Source organism: Tasmannia lanceolata, unplaced genomic scaffold, assembly GCF_043159265.1.
Source record: "Tasmannia lanceolata isolate RefF3 unplaced genomic scaffold, GAP_Taslan_0.1 ptg000005l, whole genome shotgun sequence".
Classification (NCBI taxonomy): domain Eukaryota; kingdom Viridiplantae; phylum Streptophyta; class Magnoliopsida; order Canellales; family Winteraceae; genus Tasmannia; species Tasmannia lanceolata.
Window position 1 is genome coordinate 8507534 of NW_027518682.1, and position 15033 is coordinate 8522566.

Genomic DNA, 15033 nt, shown 5'->3' on the forward strand with positions numbered 1-15033 from the left:
TTGTGATACTCTGAAGGATCCTTAAGTGGAGTGCCAGAGAATTTTGAAAGAATTAAAGATGAGGCCATTGGGGTGTTGCACAACTTTGCATCATCCATCTTTATGCGCGATAGAATGTCAGCAATATACTTGCTTTGATATAGTAGAAGACCAGCAGAAACGTCTTGGACTTCTATGCCGAGAAAGTACCGAGGTTTACCAAGGTCTTTGATGGCGAATTCACGACCAAGTTGAATAAGAAGGCAGTTGAGGGCCCCATTATTATTACCGGTAAGGATGATGTCGTCGACATAAACCAAAAGAAGAATTAGGATTGTATTATGATGAAACAAAAACAGAGATGAATCCGACCGAGAGCCACGAAAGCCCAAGCCAAATAAGAAATTGCTGAGCCGTGTGTACCAGGCACGAGGGGCTTGCTTAAGTCAATAAATAGCTTTGTGGAGGCGACACACATGTAAAGGGGTGCGTGGATCAATAAAGCCAGGGGGTTGGGACATATAAACTTCTTCCAAGAGCGTGCCATGTAAGAAGGCGTTGTGGACATCGAATTGTTTGAGTGGCCAACCAGTAGAGAGAGCAAGTGAGAAGATAATACGTATTGTAGTAGGCTTGACCACAGGGCTATAAGTATCGCCATAGTCTAACCCAGGCTGTGTGTAAAGGCAGAAGTGGGGCCAAATAAATTTCTTGTGGGAAGAGCACAAAAGTGACCTTCTTGTAAGCATTTTAATAAAAAAGGGCAGTGATAAATTCACCCGCTTATAGGATAAATTCACCCACTTTCTCGTTGTAACAATACCACCAAATAACTCTCTTTCTCTCTCTCTCTCTCTCTCTCTCTCTCTCTCTCTCTCTCTCTCTCTCTCTCTAAACCATTCATTTGTTGAGTACCACTAAACAAATCAATGAATTGAAGGGTTTGTGTTCAAAGATAGAAGATAAAGTTTTTATATGGTACGAAAGCCCGCATAGTCAAATAATTTTCAAAATTGTCTCTACGACTGTAGACACTCCCATTTTGCTAAGCTTTAATGTACAAATAATAGAGTTTAATTTCAAGTCCAAGGTTAGTTTCTCCGTATAGCGTAGGTGTCTTCTCCTCATTTGAGAGTAGTTTTCCGATTTTCTGAGCGTATCCTTTATCTCAAAGTGTTCCAGGGCATTCCAAAAGGCTTCAGTGGATGTCATCTAATGTTTCCAAGCAACATCACAAATCTGCTATTTTTAGAGTTTCCCAAGGTTTTCTACATTTTCATGATTTTTGCACTTTAGGGGTAGTTTGGTCATTTCCAACATGTTCCAGATTATCTTGAACACTTTACTTAGAAGTAATGGCTAATGGGGCGTTTTAAGTACTTTCGCAAACCTATCATTTTTAAAATTTCCTAGGGTTTTCTGCATTTCCATGATTTTTGCACTCTAGGGGTAGTTTGGTAATTTCTAGGGTCGATCATTTCAAGTATACTTGCCCACTTTCTATTTTTAGAATTTCCTAAGATATTTTCTACATTTTCCTACATTTTTAGGATTTTTCCGTTTTCAGGGCATCTTGGTCATCTCCACCGAAGTATTGTTAAAAATTGTTTGTAAATGATTAAAAAGAGTGGGTTAAGCTAATTTGGTGGGCCACTTTTATCATTAATTGATTGGATTAGGTTCAAGCAAGTGGGCCCACACATTGCTTTTAATAGGAAAACCCCATGTTGCTCTCAAATTACTCATATTGGTCTCATTTAGGCTCCACCAAAATGAAATCGATTTCCATAGGGGGCACTGGTGAATTTTAATGGCTGAGAAAATCTTCTTTGTTGTGCCCTGACTTATAGGGATCCAGATCCTCATCATCTACGCTTCAAATATGTGTTGGTTTCCCAGGTCCTAGGTGATCCAAGGGTTGGGAATCAAAGTTCAACCTATTCATTTAATATAGATTAGTGTTTACATTTCATTAGGATGCATTTAGATATCATTTGAAATTTAATTGTGAGGGAGCTATAAAATCCTTCCCTCCACATTTTAAAGTTTTGGCTTTGGTTAATTTCATTTGAACCTAGAAGAGGGAGTGGTTTTGTAAGAGAAATTCTCCTAGCTTGGAGAAATTTCCGCTGGTTGATGATAATCCAAGTGAAGAGGAAGAATTGAGCTTAGATTCTCAAACTCTTCTACATTAATGTTAAAAACATTGAGATAAATGAAACTAATGAAACCTCCATATCTTAATTTCTTACCATTCAGAAAGCTATGAACAATTAAAATAACCAAGCAGAAAACAATAGCTAGAAAAAATTAATACTTTTCTGAATTAGTTTGCTACGTTACAGGTAATAATCTCCTTTGCCAGGATCATATTGAACTTACTCAGGCCAAGTACGACTAAATTATTTAGATCACTCTTGGTTGAGTTTTGTTTTTTCATTGAGGTTATTATAATGGGTGTTTATTTGTTCTTTTTTTTTATAGGAAGCGCTCTATCTTTTGTGCTCTTGATAAGAAAAAAAATTCTCATCTTTCATGCAATTCTGAATGATAATTGTTTGTAGAGTATCTCTTGAATCTCATGCACAAACAAATGGAAGAGCTTTAACACATAGGACATTGGATCAATGTTGTATGTCTACTTGAGAACTAAATGCAGTGATTTTGTCAATGGAAAGAATCTAATTGCGAGTGAAGACTGAAGAACTATCATTTGTTTTATGTATGTCTACTTGAGAACTAAATGCAGTGATTTTGTCAATGGAATGAATCTAGTTGCAGATGAAGACTGAAGAACTATCATATGTTTTATTTTGTCATCCATTCAACGTGAGAAAAGTCAGAAATGAAGCTATCATGAATTGGGTTTCATGCAATGGTTTGATTTTTTAGACTTTCTGAGCCGACTTAACTAAGGTAAAATTGAGTTATAGGGTACATGACCCGAGTCTTGATTCTCTGAATGAGTTACTGAGTTTTTTTTTATCAACTTGTAATGTTTTTGTAATTTGAATTGGTTTGGTTTAGAAGAAAATCAATAATTTTATCTATGGGAGCATCTTCCTTTAAAAAAAAATTTAGTAATTTTATTTGTGCTATTGTGATTCTTCTTGACGTTGCTTTGGTGAATATATTGAGCTACCTCACTGGACTGATATAGTGAAGACCGGCAAATTCAAGGAAATTACTCTATATGACCCGGATTGGTACTACGTAAGATAATCCCAATCTTCTCTCTCAGTCGAAGATGTAGTTAAAGCTTATCCCAATCAACTAAAAAATTGCCTTAACAGGGTTAGAGCTAACTTATTAAAGAGGAAAACCGTTATGGATTCTTTATTGGAACGAAAAAATAGCATATAGATAACGGATAAAAGTGGGAAAGCGACAAATTAGGGAAGAGACGGATTTTATTGCAAGAAAAATGCTAGCTTGGCGAATTTGTAACCAATCATATCCCGAGTACATTCAAGCGGCTAATTAGCCACTTGATGCTAGCATTCCTCTAAAAAATAAAGGTATTTTTTTCCCCAAAAATTAAGGGGGGCAATTGTCCCCCTTCCCTTTCATGTGCGATCGCCCTTGATACATTGTGTGAGACGGTCCTACCACAGCAAAATATGATGTATAAAATGGTGGGCTCCACCAATGCTATATATGTGTGTAAAATGATGGGCCTCACCATATCAGAACATGTGTTGTAAGTTTATGAGCCCCAGCCTTATTGTGCATGTGGTGTAAAAACAACCGGCATAAACAAAATTTCAGTAAAAAAAAATCTCAGTGGAAAGAAAACAAATGACATTGGAAAAGAACACGTTTATTATATATTATAGGTGATTTGCTAGGCAATTTCATGCTCACTTTTGCATAAGAGAACAACCACCTCATATGCAGGGGCGATGCCAGAAATTTTGCACAAGGGGGGCAAAAATTATAGTAATTTTTTTGGCCGAGAGTACCTGAAGGGAATCCATGGGACCACACACAAAATTAAGCGCCTCTGTAATCATCTACAATAAAGACCGACTCCCTTTCATTTCAATTACTTCTATGGTGTCGTTCCCTTGAACTTTCTTAGGTGTCTTGGTCCTATGTCAAAAGGATATCTCACCCGTAAGACACGGCTTACAAAAATTCAGTGGTTTAACTTTTCTTGGATTAAAGATAATTGACGATTAATGGATCTAGGGGCCATGATCATCCAATCAATGTGGGTGCAACGGGAATGGGCCATACTCGTGAGCCGATCAGATCAATGGATCCAATCCCATACTACACATGGTGAGGGGCCAGAAGCTATATGTTAGTTTGGATGTTGGTGGGTCCTGTAAAGATAATACCAATCTTCTCTCTCAGTCGAAGATGTAGTTAAAGCTTATCCCAATCAACTAAAAAATTGCCTTAACAGGGTTAGAGCTAACTTGTTAAAGAGGAAAACCGTCTAATTGTGGATTCTTTATTGGAACGAAAAAATAGCATATAGATAACTGATAAAAGTGGGAAAGCGACAAATTAGGGAAGAGACGGATTTTATTGCAAGAAAAATGCTAGCTTGGCGAATTTGTAACCAATCATATCCAGAGTACATTCAAGCTGCTAATTAGCCACTTGATGCTAGCATTCCTCTAAAAAATAAAGGTATTTTTTTTCCCAAAAATTAAGGGGGGCAATTGTCCCCCTTCCCTTTCATGTGCCATCGCCCCTAATACATTGTGTGAGAAGGTCCTACTACCGCAAAATATGATGTATAAAATGGTGGGCTCAACCAATGCTACATATGTGTGTAAAATGATGGGCCTCACCTTATCAGAACATGTGTTGTAAGATTATGAGCCCCAGCCTTATTATGCATGTGGTGTAAAAAAAACCGACGTAAACAAATTTTCAGTAAGAAATTTTCCAACGAAAAAGTTTTCTATTAAAAATCTCAGTGGAAAGAAAACAAATGACATTGGAAAAAATCACGGTTATTATCTAATATAATAAGCTGGATGAAAAGAAGAGTTTTTCCATTTTTTTGAAAATCACATGAGAATTACACGTCATATTTTTTGACTTTTTTGAACAAATGTACCCATTCAACTCATATAATTTCAATCCTACCCCCCCCCCCTCCCTTTATGCTTTTAACAAAGGCACCCAATAAATCATATAATTTCAATCCTACCCCTTCCTTTATGCTTTTAACAAAGGCACCCATTAAAGCCATATAATTTCGATCTTACCCCCCTCCTTTTATGGTTTTTTAATTAAAAAACTATAGGGTGATCTTGACCATCCGATTTAAGATAAGAGGAATTATGGAAACATCTATAGATTGGAGGGCTAGGATCGGCCTATGGAAATGATTTTTGAGGCACAACCTATTTATGTTGTGTTCCATCACATGGACAGTTTGGATCAACCTATGACGTGGTCCGTTGGTTTTTTAATAAAAAATCTATAGGGTGATCTTAACCATCCGATTTAAGAGGAATTATGGAAACATCTATAGATTGGAAGGCTAGGATCAGCCTATGGAAATGATTTTTGGGGCACAACTTATTTATGTTGTGTTCCATCACATGGACGGTTTAGATCAACCTATGACGTGGTCCGTACAGTTCTTTGTCGACCCGTGCATCGCACAGGTTTTTTACTAGTATCTATATAGTAGAAGAGAAAATAAGAGAATTTTTTGTAGAATTACACGTCACTCTTTTTTACTTTTTTTAACAAAGGCACCCATTCAACACACATATTTTCAATCATACCCCCTCCTTTATGCTTTTTAAGAAAGGCACCCATTAAAGCCAAATAATTTCAATCCTACCCCCCTCCTTTATGCTTTTCTAATAAAAAATCTATAGGGTGATCTTAACCATCCGATTTAAGAGGAACAACATATTATGGAAACCTCTATAGATTGGAGGGCTAGGATCACCCTATGGAAATGATTTTTGGGGCACAACCTATTTATGTTGTGTTCCATCACATTGACGGTTTGGATCAACCCGTGATGTGGGGTTTTTTACTTGTATATTATAGGTGATTTGCTAGGCAATTTCATGCTCACTTTCGCATAAGAGAACAACCACCTCATATAGTCATATGAATTAATGAATAAGACAAAATCAGCTGAAAAATGAGCCTATATGGCTATTCTCTCCTGCAAAAGTGAGACAAACACAAACTGCACTAGTGGCTAAAGCCACATTTGTACGAACTCAAAGCAAGTTGTCCATTGAAGAAGGCTTGCGTCTTGAATTTCAAGACATTTCTTAGGGCGCCATGTTTTGTACCATGGTGATTTCACAATGGCTGATGATGAGCGTTTTGAATTCTTTTAACCACCTGAGTGGGAGATTATTTCCTAACTATATATAGCTACTTTTCAAGAAATTCTAAACTAATCCTACCAAAAATTCTATACTAATCCAAACCTCTCTCTTCACCTACTTATGAATCATCATTCTTATAGATGTAGTCATGGAGTTTTCGGGTTAATTTTGGATGAAAAGTCGCGTCTAACATGTAATTTGGCTGTCCAAGTGTTTAGAGTGTGATTAAATAATTTTTTTGGGAACCTTGGGCATGGGCCTACTATAGTTTGATCCTATAGATGAACAGTCCAGAGCCCCAAAGATGCCATTTTGTTTTTTCCTTTCTTTCTTTTTCATGTGCTGGCTCTATAAATCATCACATGCCTAACAGTAATCTAAAAGTAGGAATCGCAGTTTTTCGTTATATATATGGCGTTTCATATTTTAATCCAACAGATAAACGGTCCAGATCGCCAAAAGATGGGATTTCTGCCCCCAAAAATCTCTCTGTCACCCATTTATCAGACTCGGCCCTTATTGCAAAGAGCCATGCATACATCACATCATGTCAGGTTTGTGGGCATGGGCCATCAACAGTAGTAGTGTAATGGGCCGGACTGAATCATGAGTTTGGTGGTTTGGCTGAAAAATGAATAGCCCGAATCTGGATCCTATCATGAAAAAAAAATTTGGATACTATTAGCCTGCTAATCCCCAGTTTGTGCCATACAATCACGGGTTTGGCTGAAAAATGAATAGTACGAATCTGAATCCCATCTGAATACAAGATAAATTTTGGATCCAATTAGCCTTAACCAATAGGTTGATCCCACACACATGAACACAGTCTAGATCACCAAAAGATGGACCCCACTATAAAGTTTTGCTCCAATTGAGCCTTTTACAATTGCTAAATATGCATCACTATCTACCACAGCTCTGATCTTTGCTTCCTGCCCTCACCAAGAAAATCTTTTTCTCACCTAACTATGGCCGGGTTTTCTCATATTGACTCAATTTCCACCTGCCTTCAGGATCTTGAATTTGAGATCACTGAAAAAAGACAAGAGAATTAGTTTCAAGTCTCAACACGGCTCTTTCTGAGAGAAGCAGTTGAAGCTACGAAAAACAACTTTCGTGTTTGGAAACAAAATCAGGTTTCTGTCTTGTGTTGACACTTGCTCTGAAGTAACCAAAAATGCTAATGAAGTGTCACTTAAAACCATTCTAACTTTGATTGTGAAGGACACCGTGGAAGAAAAAGATCAAACTAAAGAACTAAAATAATACTATAAGTAGAGACACCTATGGTTTCTATTCAGGGGAACACAAGTTTGGTAAGGACAATCTGCCCACGTGGTGGCAATATCAAGTAGTGCCAATCTATAACTTTGATAGTACAACCAACCAACGTGACAAGCTTAATGGACCCTACGACTTTTTGTTTGGTAGATAAAGAGTTGAATGTTGGAAAAAACCAACACCACATGCGCCTGAAAATACATTATTTAGATTATTTCTGGTCATTATCTAGGACAAATGTCAAAAGAAGATAAAGTAACGATCGCTTCCTCATGACGGAACTTCACTTTGTTTTTATTCATATAATCACGTCGACTTATGGACACAAATATATGACTTGGGATTTTTTTGGTAAAGAAAATTCTAGCTCTATCGGGTTTAGTATTTCATATTTTTTACATGAATAAACCGATGGCGCACCTTTGTTTTGGTGCGCTTAAGTTGTTATAATGCCTTCCATTCGTTTAAATGTTTGGATTCCGCTGCGTTTCTCTATTTATATTTATATAGGAAAAAAGCTGTTTAATTTATTTTTAAAACCTTACTAAATGAAATGGCTTTGAAAAAGGTTATAATGCTGACCAAAAAATTGTGATATTTTCAATTATAGCATGTTCTTGTTTAAATCCTATTTTTTAATGAACATATGAAGTTTTTCCGGATAGTGTGACATACGGATTTTTGTAACCATGCTCTGAAGATGCTGATTCAAATTTGTTTCAAGTGAAGTGACAAACAAATTCCGGGTAAAAAAAATGAAGTGACGAAAATTTAGCTCTAGGGTAGAAGCCCTTATCCTGGAGGTTGAGGAGATTCAGATTAGTGAGTGGGATCCCAGGTTTGTTTTGATCATGTTAGGAGATCGGTCAATAGTGAGACTGACCAATAGGCCGATTTGAGGGTGGACCGAGCTAGTCTAGAGTTCTATGACTTTCTTCCCCTTGATTTGTTGATTTTTGACTTGTAGGGGTTCTTACTCACTTTTGTTTCTTGTATTGACCATCTAGGTCATCTCTTTTTTATTGATAAATTTACTATCATTTTTTTTTTTTTAAATGTTCCGCCAAACCCTAGCTTACCTACCAAGACAAAAATTGTTCTTCAGTTTCTTGGGCATCCCAGATTTTCACCTGCTTTCTCCCTATCTGTATATAAGAAGTATCAATCCTATAATCACTCGTACAACAGGTCGCATATATGCTCGAATGATCTGGGCAGTCCATAACCCAATGTAAAAGGAATATTATACAAAAATCACAATGATAGGACAGACCTACCTATCTACTTTACTATTATTCTTTTAACATAGACCATTGAAAGAGTGTTACCGGATGCCTCTTAGGCATGTCAGGCCACACTTTTACGAACCATCTTGATCATCCTATGGTGATGAAGAGGGCGAGCCTTGGCGCAACGGTAAGGTTGATCCATTGTGATATGATGGTTACGGATTCGAGTCATGTAAACAGCCTCTCTTCAAAACAAAGATAAGGCTGCGTACATCTAGTCCTCACCAGACCCTGCTATTGCAGGAGCCTCGTGCAGTGGCCCCCCTTCTTTTTATGGTGGTGATGAGAGCCTATGTATTCATATACATTGTTAATAGTACATGCCTCGAGTTCTGGTCATACAGTATTTCTTGAAGACGACAAAGACGGGAAGGGGGACGACAAAAGCAAGACAATACGTTGCCGCCTCGTCACTCAAATGTCAAGCAAGACGACAACAAACACGTTGTACCGTGTCGGTCACTAGAGGGGGCTGTCCGAATTCAAAAAAAAAGAAAAAGAAAAGGGGCGAATATATCACTTCTTTTTTTCTTTTTCTTTTGTTTCTTAACTAATTTCAAATTGGACCGTCCGTCAGATTGCTGCCACTTCTTAGGCCTTGAATGTGGTCCAGACCGAACGGCACGGTGGTCTGACCCACATACAAGGCTCACGCGTGTACTTGTTCCATTTAATATTTTGGACATATAAAATTTGGAAAGTTAAAGATGTCTTATGCTTCCAAAGTTAAAGATAAAAAGACAAACATAGCTAAGAAATGAAAATCATGTGATAATCCAATTCGTACATGTTAATCACGTGGAAAGGAAAAGTAAAAGAGATTCTTACATGTAGTATGAGCATATTTTTTCCATGGAAAAATATCAGCCGTGAAAATAACAAGTGAGTCACACCTGTTCAATGATCCAAACCATTTGCCTATCAAGTCTTGCTTTGGATGGGTCATGCATCAAAATCCGTACTGCCGTCGGATGATTCTAAACCTCCAATTTGAGCCTGTTAAAATGGACTGTGAGAAAACAATGTTGCAGCAGTCTATAGTCAAGGCTATAAATTGGAGGGTTAATTAGAATCATAGGAAAAGATTAGATTGTGATGGATGATCCATCAATAGCAAGGACAATAAATGGTTTGGAATTTGGATCCTATCAAAAAAATAATAAAAAAATGGTTTACATTGTTTTCAAACTAAAAACCCATGACATAAGTCTAATCAATCAATTGATCTGATCTAATCAGATTACAAATTAATATAAACAACTACTAATCCTTATGAATTTAATCTAGGCTATACTATAATATTCATGTTCCACTAGAACACTTAAGATGTACTGATTACCTTTATTTCTCTTATTAATTACTCAATCAATAGGTAAATCCAATTATTTTCACACTTAACATTCCTCTTCAAGGTTGTTCGAAGATTAAAGATTGCCCACATAAGGCCTTATGGACTCTACCAAAACAAATGTATCTAGGAGCTAGTTTCCAATACGTTTTTTTCAGTATTCAGAAAGAAAAAAGCCACAACCAGTAAATCCAAGAAGGTGGGGGGCCCAAAGAATTCAATGAAATGATATTGCCACCCATTTGAAGGTAGTACACTAGGTCAGAGTAAAAGAAAAGAGATAGGTGGAGATGTGCTGCAAGACCAGCTCCCAAGTACATAACAGACCACGTGAAGGTAACATCAATAATAATGACAAAAGGTTGTGAAAAAAGCTTTATATACTGAGTAACCTTCTTTTTTCTTCTTTTTTCTATGTAAGCTGGAATCCAACCCACGACTTTGATGAAGTGGAGAGAAGGTCATGGGATCAATCCACAATCGTGGCTTATTGTAACTTCTTTGGGTGTTCTTTGACTTTCAATTCAAAATTTAAAATAGAAGCTAGATTGATGCTGTAAACATGGCCGGTTCAATCATCGATCTAGTTTCTCCACCTAGGTCGTGTTTGTTTTGGATTTTGAGAACCGATTGAGTCCAAAACGGATTATTGGACTTAAAATTACATGTAAATTTGAGTCCATGTAAATTTGAGTCCAATAATCAGTGTTCGATACACAATCGGTGCTCAAAATCCAAGACACGCAAGCAAGGGCCGCTCTTATTTTCCAGCTATGAGCTGGTTATTCAAAGTTGCCTAGACCTTCCCTAGTGAAACTAGCTAGCAATTGTGACATTTAGAATTCCTAAATAATTTTGGGTATACGACTTTCCTCTATGCACTTCGTTGTCCTTAACATGAAATATGTAAGTCACTGTGAAACACAAATTATGGGCCACTGGTTCAATGACACAACAGATATTACTATGGTATACTTAGTTTTTATATACTCTTTGCAAGTGCATTTTAAAATAAATAAATAAAGTGAGGCCCACAATATTCGATGATTCAAGCTAGTAATTTGTTTGGCCCCACGTATGTAGGATGATCCTAACCCTTGATCTGTGTCTGTCCCCTATATATTCGAGGGTTAGATCGTCTATGAAGATGATTTTAAGGGCACGGCCTATTTACGCTGGTGCCTAACAAATGAATGTTTTGCCTTATCAAATAATATGGGCTCCACTGTATTTTAAAAAATACACACACACACACAATCTCCCAACATATCCCTAATTTTGACAATTCTAACCCTTTTAGGCTTTTATCAATAGAGGTTTTCTCAATGAACATGCATTTCTGGGCTTTTATTTTTGACTATCCATTTAGAGCTGGTCTAAGCCCCGTCGCGCCAGAGCTCCAATAAATGATGACCTATCGTGACACAAATATGCGGTTAAGATCATCCGATTGGGGAGGTTGATGCCTACCGACAGTCGAGCATGATAAATGAAGGTTCTTTTTTCTTGTTTGGGTCAAGATATATTACTGAAGAGGGGAAAATCCCAGACCAAGGACCTCGATTAGAGCAAAAGAAATAAGAAATGTAGAGGCAATGGAAAGGTAAGGGGGAAGATAGTAAAAAAATTCCATATTCGCTCAGGTCACCTAATCTCTGGCATGATAGTCTGCCTCAATATTGGCCGAGCGACAAACATGTTGGAATAGGATTAGATGCCCCTCACATGGTCAGGGAATTCATCAAACAACTCCACGAATCTCCACGGATGATTCCTGCTACCATTTAAACATCTAATGGTATTTAAGGAATCCCCCTCCACAACTAGTCTATCCAAGGAATCCACCCCCCCCCCCCCCCCCCCAGCCCATGTTATTAGTTAAGTTTAAAGGCAGAGAAAAACATTAAAGGGGGTGAATTTGTCCTCAGGCAGTGAACCATTCTGACAGAAACCGTTAAATGGGGGATTTTATCAGTTTAAGGGGAGAAGGGGGGGGGGATATCATTTCCCTTGGAATAAGGGGCATAAATGACATCGGGGCAGAATTAAAGGGAGAAAATGCCAGAATCTGTGTCCCACCTAAAGAGCTGGTGTTCTGATTCCACCTCAGTCAGAATGAAATTTTTATTAGATTTTTTTACTTGAGTTTTTAATTTTTTTTTTTTTTCATTCACTGAATAAGATGCCGATTTCAATTGGTGATTCCGGCAATGCAAACACAGCCTTTGGGCCTCTAAGGATACCTCTAAAAATTATTTGCATATAATCTTATATCTAAATACATTTTAAGTTAAATATGATTATTTGAAAATAATAATTATAGTTTTAGAAATTATACAATTAACTGCTTAAAAAAAGTTCTGAACGTCCCATTTGAAAATAAAATTAGTTTAAAACAATTTTTTTTACAAATAAGGACCAATTTTGGTGACATCCAAAATTGGTCCTTGTTTCAATGTTCTACATTTCTACACAAGAAGAGGGTATTTGAGTATTCTACATTTCTACATTTCAGCATCCAAACTATTTATCTGTTATGCCTTGCTAAGGATGGGCCATACATCAAAATATGCTCCCATCGGACAATTCTAACCCTTTGATTTGTGGCCATGAATTCAGACAGTTGCTTCTTTGTTACTTTGTGTTCTCACCCACTAATTGGAGTCTAATTGGAGGTCATAATCAACCAATAGGATATATAGCCCATCCAGAGAGCAAGGCCTAAGAGATAAATGGTTTAGATCATTGGACAAATAGACCCACACGTGCACTTTGCCCTGCTTGTATTTTTCTACATGTGAATCCATCGTATAATAGCCTATTTACTAAACCCCATCCAAAAGACGTGCTGTGAAATTTTCCTCTAAATATAAAATTATGGTGTACCTGATTTCTGAATTTTCGGAAAAACAGAAAATAAATGATTAGATGAAACCTTTTCGATGCGGCGAGATGAGGCACGGACTAGGTCGCTCTCTTTAAGGTGATTTTACGCTTCTGCGGAAAAATCTCCCGTGCAACAGATCCGAACGCAATCACCCCCATGATGCAACTGCCCGACGCACCGTCGCTATTTATCCGAACTGCACGATCAGATAAACCGAACCAAACGGCGAACACTCTGAATGCCCAACAATTATAGTAAAATAGAGAAGGAAGAAAACAACAGAACACTGTAGATATAATCAACAGAGGGAACGAAAGCAATGTTCTGTTAAGAACAGTAAAAGTAATGTTCTGTTAAGAAGAGAGAGAGAGAAGACAGATAAAGATAGTGTGTTTTAAAAACGTTTGTAATCATCTGTTTTTATAGACTAAACGTGTCTGTTTAAGACACCCTTTTAGAACAGTAAACATGCCTTTTCCGTTAATGCGTAAAGACACAACCCTTTAAACGTTATTTCAAAATTAGAGTCATTTGTTAAAACGTTATTAAGAGGGTTTTAACGGTCACATTATTTAAATCAAAGAGACACGACTCTTGGTATTAAAAAATCTCGTTTAGGCCAAACCCAAACCCAAACCATACCCGCGCCTGCGCCCCAACCCGACACGGCTCGGCTCGGCTCGGCGCGTGTGTGTTTTAATTTGTTCTTGGTTCTCTTTGTAAAATTCCCAAGGCAACCAAATTGAATGCCCTTGAAAGGCTCAAGCCTTTGCTCAACAATCCCTCTTATATGCATGTAGAAATCTTTCTTACTTTCCGATCTTGGACTATCTTTTCAAGTAGAAAAGAGAGCACACTGAAAGGGTTTCAAAAGTTTAAGTGGGAAAAGTACAAAGGTGAAAAGCAATTTGAAAACTTCAAATTTTGGGTGAGAAGTTTCAAAATTAAAGGGAATCTTTCCAAAAGCAAAAGACTTTTTACTATTAATCTTAAAATACTAGCAATCCCCCACTTATTTTAATAGAAAAATTACTAGAAAAACTTAACTCTGGGCAATCAACAAAGTATCACGTATAATAAAGGTGACTATGTCTTGAACCTTTACTTAGTGTTAGTGCATTCTAACTGTAAGGAATTGATAGTGACTATGTCTTGAACTACAATCCTTAGATACAGAGAGACGTGCACTATACACATGATACTAAAGTGTTCAATTGGTTCCAAAGAGCTCGCACATTACGGCCATGTGCTACATCTCAGTATCCATGTAAGCATAAGAGAATAAGCCCTATTCTCTTTTGGAAGCGGCCCACTTTCGCACTAACATGTAGGTGAGTCTATCAAGGATGCTCATGTAGCCTAGACATCCCACTCATACGAGCTATAGATCTCATTAAGAGTAATAACTCAACCTTACTAATGCTTCAGGATATCATGCTTAGTTTACACCATAGGGATGGACATTGAGATAAACTCGAAATCAGCATGATCGTCCACAAGTTACACTATGACTCGTTTTTCCCATTGAAAACCTAGTTCTTGGGATCTCCAGTCCCTAGGTTGGATATCCATCATAGATAACTATTTACATATGGGCTTTAGTCCCATCCCCCTCGATGTATTGCAAATTTTCTCCCTTGACAAGGCCTTAGTTAAGGGATCTGCCAAATTATCACCAGATTTCACAAAGTCAATGGTGACCGATCCATTAGAGATCAACTCTCTCACAGTACTGTGCTTTCGACGTATCTGTCACGACTTTCCATTATAATACTTATTATGTACTCTTCCAATAGCAGCTGTGTTGTCACAATGAATCAAAACAGCAGGAACAGGTCTTTCCCAAATGGGTATATCAGATAAAAAATTTCTTAACCAACTAGCCTCTTCACATGCAGAGGTTAGAGCAATCAGCTCAGATTC